Source organism: Drosophila santomea, unplaced genomic scaffold, assembly GCF_016746245.2.
Source record: "Drosophila santomea strain STO CAGO 1482 unplaced genomic scaffold, Prin_Dsan_1.1 Segkk85_quiver_pilon_scaf, whole genome shotgun sequence".
In the NCBI taxonomy this organism is placed as follows: domain Eukaryota; kingdom Metazoa; phylum Arthropoda; class Insecta; order Diptera; family Drosophilidae; genus Drosophila; species Drosophila santomea.
Window position 1 is genome coordinate 1233206 of NW_025319021.1, and position 7827 is coordinate 1241032.

Here is a 7827-nt window from a genome sequence, read left to right on the forward strand (position 1 = left end):
GTTATTACTGGTAACCGGGTGATCACGTTATTCTATAAATTTGGTGGGACGAACGCACAAACTCTACTGAGCTAGCCGCACGTATTCCGTAGCGAGCAGACAAACAAAATCAGTTCGTTACAACATTGTACCAGATTGTTACGTTTGTGACGTTCTTCTACATTGATTCTACGTTGTAGTAAAAATTGGAGTTTGTAGATTGGATGCACATCGTTTCTTTTCGGCATCTTTTCAAGAGTGGTTGCGGCTGTCTAGTTTTGTTTAAGATGTTGAAGACAGATTTTGCGGTAAATCCTTTATGCTGTAGAGCCAGCTTTATTTCGTCTGGTGTTACATCAGGCTCTATGCCCTTTAGTACAACTTGCAGACCCTTGCAGCTTTTTAGCTGGTATGTGTAATAGCTGTTTTTCCTTCGTCCAAATACTTTGTTTAGGCTCTAAAGTGTTGTTCAGACTTATTCTGAACTTTAGTTTCATGAATGTATCCCCTAACTAAGGAAATTATGTGGAAATTTGCGTCACCTATGAGCTTTATTAAATTGTTTACAAATATACTTGAGCTTTTCTCACGTACAAATATCGGTGGTGGCTTTGGCTTATTTTTGTCGCTTCCATCAGCTTCAACGGGCAGGTCTTCAATAGTGTCTGCCAAAATGTCGAACCTGTTGGCATTATTCGGTACTTCGCCTAAGTTGTGTTGGCGTTGGCGCGAACCTTGGTGCCAATTTTACCGCGAAGCCTTCGGCTGCCTTCGACAGGTGGTGCTCCTTGTGTCACCCACCTTGGGTTTCCACGGCCTTCTTCGGAGATTATAGTGGCGCGCCTGATCCTGCGCTGCCTTCTCCATATTCCTCCGCACCATTTCGAAGATCTCCTTCAGCTTTTCCGCGATTTCCGCCGGTGTCTGTGTACACCTGCCAGTTCCGGCCATCTGTTCATCAAACAACACGTTCCGCAGCCTTGGTTCCCTTCCCTGCGTGATAAATGCCGACGAGTACCCGGTGGTCTCCGCCACACTCGTGTTCACTGCCAGCTGCAGCTCCGGATAGTTCTTGTCCCTTGTCCTCTGATCGGCCCCTGTGAACTGCGCGATCATTGTTTTTACGGTCCTTTCTGTCGGGCTTTATTGTGGCTCTTGCACAGCCTTTTACAGCGCCTCGGTGGTTGCCCTCCGCATCGGGACGATCTCGGTCCATTTGGAGAACCTGTCCACCAGGACCAGCAGCATCGAATTTCCGTGCTTCGACCTTGGCAAGGGTTCCACGAAATCCGCGCACACGGTGGCCCATGGTTCTTCTGGCACCTGGGTCAACATTTTTCCGGCGGCTTGCAGCTGGATCGGCTTATACTTCATACAGCTTTCGCAGTTCCGCACGTGTCTAGTTATGTCTCGGTGCATTCCTGGCCAGTGGTACCTGGCTGCCACCCTTGGAATTGTCTTCCGACTTCCCAGGTGTCCTGCCGTCGGCATTTCGTGGTGCTCGCCCATGACGCGCTGCCTCTCTTTGGTCGGTACACACAGCTTCCATGACACCACATCCTTCTGTAGGTAGTCTTGCATTTTTTGGGGATCGTGTTTCACCTTTCTCCGCATCTCTTCCGGCCACCTGCATCCCTGCTGCTTGTTCGGGTGCCCTCTTTCCTTCGCCGATATCCTTCGGCTTGTTTCCTGCAGCGGCTGTCTCGACAGGGCGTCCGCGACGACGTTCCTGTTGGAGTTCCAGCGCCCACCACGCGATCCTTCCGGACGGACTTCTTATGTTATTCAGCCACTTCCGGGCCATGTAATCTGTTATCACCTTGGTAAACCTCCATATACGGTCTTAATGTCATGACGGCCCACACTATTGCTTAACATTCCTTTTTTGTTGCAGAGTAGTTCATTTCCGCTCCGTTCAGCGTTCTGGTGGAGTAGTATATAGACCGCTCGCCCTGCTTAGACTGCTGTGTGAGGATAGCCCCCAGCCCATAGTCGCTGGCGTCCGTCTGCAACAGAAATGTTTTTGCGAAATCGGGGCATGCCAGGATTGGGTCGGCGATCAGCCTTGTTTTGACGGCCTCAAATGCTTATTGATGGGCGTTTGTCCACACCCACCTTGCCTGTTTTTTGAGGAGAACATTCAGCGGTTGTTCCCGCAGGCTTTAGCTGTGCTATTGCCGCTACCTTCTCCGGATCCGTTCCGATACCTTGATTTGTCACGTGGTGACCCAAATATGGTAGCTTCTTCCTAAAGAACTTGCATTTACTTTCAGGTTTGCCGCCCTTAGCCTCCGGAAAAACCCCTTCAGGTTGCGCATGTGCTCTTGCAGTGTCCGTCCTAGTGATATTGTCCTGATACGCGAAGGCGTGTGGCATCATCTCGGGTCCTTTAACTTGGTCCAACGCCCGTTGGAACGTTGCCGACGCGGAGTGCTCTCCGAATGGCATCACTTTCCATTGAAATAGGCCCTTTCCCGGCGCCGTAAATGCTGTATATTGCCGACATGCCGCTTCCAGCGGAATCTGCCAGTACACGTCCTTCAAGTCCAGGCTGCTTCTGTACTTCGCCTCCCTTAATTGATCTAGAATGTAATTGATCATTGGCATTGGGTACGCATTCTTCAGGAACTTTGCGTTTATTTGGCGGAAATCCACACACAACCTTCACTGACCCGTCTTCTTTTTCACCATCATTATTGGTGAGCTGTACGGGCTCCTCCAGTCGACCTTGGCGTTTATATCCACCTGCATCTTCGGGTTCTTCGTGGAGTGCCGCAGTTTGACTGGTTGATCGTCTTTCATTGTGATTTTGTGCAAAATTGTTGATACACTCTTGCACTGTTCCCAACTAAGCTAACTCCGACTTCAGGAAGCCGTCTACATCCTCCTCCGCGAAGTCCGTCGCCCTCTCCCCGATTGCCACAGACGGCTTCTTGCGTGGACTGCTTCGAAGCGCCTGTCCAACTGGTATCGTTACGCTCAGTCCCGCGCGCTCCATCCTGGCTACAACTTTCGTTAGGAAATCCCAGCCCAGCACAAGAGCGTCGATAATGTTATGGAGGATTATCAGTTGCATTTGTACGGTCTTCTCTCCAAGTCCTATGTCCACTTCGAGCAGCGATGGCTTTCGCATCTATGGCAGGCTTGTGCTGGGCTTAACACGAACCCCAGCCGCACCGGGTGCACCCTCGCCCGTTCGTTTCATGCCTCGACGGTCCCGTGGTGTCCTCTTGGCACCTTCTACACACCGCGTTTTGTTCCACTTTTGGGAAATCCCGCTGGTGGCGGGCTCTGTGGGTCCACTCCGACTCGAGTTGTTTCCTTTGGGTGTCCATCACCTACGAAATCAGTTCGTTACATCTGGCGACCAACGTGGGGCCCGAGCCCACGACCCTGAGATTAAGAGTCTTATGCTCTACCGACTGAGCTAGCCGGGCACTCGTCGCCTCTGCCAATAGACCACCTGCGCGCTCGTACAAGGCTTAGGATGTAATGAGATAAGCTAGCGCTCCTCCCCGAACCAACTTTTGCCGACCAAAGACTCCACCGTCCCTTGCTGACCACGCTAGTTCCTCGTGATCGCTTGTCCTTCGCTTTCAGGGATCCTCCTTGGATACCCGATTCGACGCTCACTTGTCGTTCACTAATTCTATGGTAAGTTTCTACCTCTGGCGGTTCGACGGCATTAATTTGATCCGCGAACTCGGCCCTAAGCCTCTGTTCTTGATTAGCCAATGCTGTTTGAATGCTGCAATGAACTAACAATTCAATTTGGGACACAATCATTGTGAATGTGTTTTTTTCTGCCTGTGCTAGATAATGTCTGTGGTTCCATGAGACCAGTTTTTCTTCACTATCACTTTGCTATTTGGTTTCCCTATATGGGCCTTGGTAACTCATAAGGCCATTAATTGATTAACACTAAGCACAAGTTCAATATATATGTTTACATAAATAACCGGGTATTTGGCGTCTGAAAACATTTTAATTAAATAAAATATAATAGTTTCGATTTTTGAGCTTGTGCCCTTTATTGAATCAGTGATAAATGAAAACTAAAAACTAATCCAACTGTACTAGAGCTAGCCGCGGCCGGCAAGTGCTGACACTAACAAAAAGAGCGTATCACACTATACTTGGCAACCAATGGGCACAACCCCTAAAGTCGTTTATGCTGAAATTTCACATCAAAATTTAGGGTGGACTTATTACTGATCAATTGTCTTAACAAACGTTCTATAAGGTGTTGGATTTAGCGTTTTACGATAGATGACGCTAGCCAACTATTCATAGTCACACACACAAAAGTAAATACTCTGCTGAAAGCTACTGTCATAGCGCATCTTTACCAGTATTTGACAATTCCTTATTGTGTTCATAGCAATTGTTGTGCAGTATCAAAAAGTGTCGAAATTGTTTTTCATTTAATCGGGAGATAAAATGTTTAAAAGTAAAGTCCGGTTTTACAATACGGGTGTCACGATTACGAGAGAACTGTTCAATCAGTTCACGTAAACTAAACGGCATTTGATACAAAATTCGATATTCAAATGCGTAATAGAGCGATATTAGAAAAAACAAGAGAGAACGCTATAGTCGAGTTCCCCGACTATCTGATACCCGTTACTCAGCTAGTGAAAGTGCGAAGGAGGTCTTCAACACTGACAGTTTTTGGCGGTTTGTGGGCGTTAGAGTGGGCGTGGCAAAAAGTTTTTTGGTAAATCGATAGAAAATTACAAGACTAATACACAAATGAAAAAATTTCAAAACATTTATCAAAAGTGTGGGCGTGGCAGTTTTGAGCGGTTTGTGGGCGTTAGAGTGGGCGTGGCAACATGAATCGACAAACTTGCGCTGCTTCTATGTCTCTGGAGTCTGTATGCTTAATCTCAACTTTCTAGCTTTTGTAGTTCCAGAGATCTCGGCGTTCATACGGACGGACAGACGGACGGACAGACGGACATGGCCAGATCGACTCGGCTATTGATCCTGATCAAGAATATATATACTTTATATGGTCGGAAACGTTTTCTTTTGCCTGTTACATACTTTTCAACGAATCTATTATACCCTTTTACTCTACGAGTAACGGGTATAATTATAAAATAAAATAAAAGTAAAAATTTGGGAGTTTAACAATTTTCTTTTGCAAATCGATAGAAAATTTTTCAAGATTAAAAAATAATGAAAAAAATTTTACCATTATTTAATAGTGTTTGCATGCCAACAAACTTGCGCTGCGTCTCCGGGAAGCTTAATGCTTTTTCGAAATCATAAAAATCCGTCTACTGCGCACTTTATTAAAGGTTTCTGATTATAAAAAAAAATTGACGCCCACAGAATTTTTCATCGGTCATATTTCTGTCATTTTGTTTTTTTTTAACAAAAAATTTTTTTCGTTTCGCTAAGAGATGCCACAAAATATATATATAGCAAACTTGACTCGCTTTGTTTTCAATCCCGGAATCCAATGGAAAACACCTAGTCTTTTTCTAGGTTCGCGTAGGTATCTCCCCCTTAATCTTAATCTATTCTATAAACTTTCCCATTAATATAAATATAAGAATTATACTTTTTAAAAAAATAATTTTTATATTTGCATATAATTCTAATAGTGTTAGAAGCGTATGTCTTTGTAAAGACCTTTATATTTATTTATTAATATTGATTGATATTTTTTAACTGATACTTACTTTTGACTGATTACTTCTTATTATCATATTATAATTTCCATTAAGAATTACTTTGAGCGCAATAAATAAAGTCTTTTAAATAGTAGCAGTAGACTTCATCGTTTTTAGAAATGCCTCGTCTTAATAGACCCACTGCTTCTCAACGAGCAAGAACGCAAATGTTGAGAAATATGTGTAACGAGCTGACTTTCTTGTTTCTGCTCGCTAAGAATTGCAACGGCTAGCTCAGAGAGTTTGTTTGTTCGTCCCACCAAATTTATAATTTGTGTGATTGCCCGACCAAGAAGAAGACAGAGTCTCAGATTTAAACCACCTTTATTTAGCGTCACTTGCTGAAAAGAATTCGGTGACCCTCGCCGTCGGATGCGCGTCGTTGCTCCTTCGCCGTCCTTCCTTTGCCGTCCTGCGTCGCTTCCGATGGCGGATCCGTACCGGCTCGCCTGGGGATAAGGATGTTATGGCGACAGGGTGTATCGTCCGAGAGACAAGCTAGTGCTCCTCCCCGAACCACCTTTGCCGACCACTGACTCCATCGTCCCTTTCTGACCACGCTAGGTCCTGGTGTTCGCTCATCCTTCGCTGTTCTTTACTTGCGGGGATCCTCTCGGGATGCTCGCTTGACGCACTTGTGTTTTCGCTGCTTCACTATCACTCGGTATTGGCTGACCGACCGTGTGGCGTACTTTCGCTGACTTCCGTGTACTTCGCGTAACTTTTCCGACCGACTGTGTGGCTGTATGGCCCTTCGCGTACTTTTTGTTGACTGCCCCGATCTGCGCCGGCGCCGTCCCTTATATCGGCTGCGTGAATCCCGTTATTTCCCCTTTTGCTTGTCCAAAGTGCGCCCCGTTACCGTATGACCTCTACGCCCTTGGCGGGTTTGAGTCCAAGGTCCAGCGCGGTACCGTTATTTCACGGTATTTCCGCTTTGCCGGGGTCCAAGGTCCATTATTTCCCGTTTGACCTGACCGCCCTTGATACCTCTCGCATTCCAACCGTCTTCGCTGTTGCTACGCCGATCTCCTTTACCCGGATTTGTGGGGAGTTTTATGACTCCTCACATCTCCCCCTTTCTTCGGAAGCTTTTGAAAAGGATGTTGCTTCCGGCGGTCCTCTGCTTTGGTTCCTCCTTGCATAGGCAACTTCCTCTATCTCCTCTCGTCGACCCTGCGCCCTTCGTTCTCAGCCTGGCAGTCGCAGCTTATTAGACCACGTCGTTCAGCGTCTTGACTTGGCATCTTGAACATCCTTGCGCCTTCCTGATCGCAGCCTTTACGTCTCCGCCTATTCGAGCATCTCGACGTGGCATCTTGATCCTCATCGTTCCTTACTCCTCACGTCGACCTGCGCCTTCTTGATCTCAGCCCGGCAGCCTCAGCCTAGTAGACCCTGTCGTTCGACATCTCGACTCGGCATCTCGATCCTCACGCCCTTCTCCAGCTTCCTGTATTTGTTGCCGTCTGCCTCTGGTCGCCAGCTCCGCATTTAAATTTCCCGCCGGTGAGCGCTTTCCATCTCTGGCAACTCCACCGATACTCACCATGATCGAGTTATCGATGTTGGCGACCGGCGTTGCCGCTTCCGATTCCTACCGATGTTGTCCCATCGCTGAGTGCGCGATCGAGTTATCGATATTCGCGACCGGCGTTGCCACTTCCTGTTCCGATATTTCGATGTCGTGCCGATTGCTGCCAATAGTGTGACAGCGTGTTGAAAATCAATATCAAATCCAGTATTTGTTGATCGACCGCTATTATCGTAGCGCCCCCATCCCGATTTTCACCAAGCATGTGGATTTCGGAGTTGCAGCTCAATGGAGGTAAGTTACGGATTTTTGCGTAAAAACCGCCATCTTTACTCATCCTCTCTTTGTTTTTAGCTCCTCGAACACGATGTGATGCCCCTTGATGATCCAGGGTTGCTGGCCCTGGACACAGGCAGGGATCCTGCAGGGATCCATGCTGACCGCCCCTGCATGCTCCGGGCGGCTGTCCCTGGACCCCAAGCGCCCTGGAGGCCTTCTTCGTTGACTCCGCGCATGCGGCAGCCCGCGTGTCGGCCCCGCGTCCGTTCGCTGGTCCGCGTGCCTGTTTGCTGCTGCAGATAACTCCCTTTTTTTATGTGAGCATGTGTGCCCTTGCCCTCCCCTGTCCCA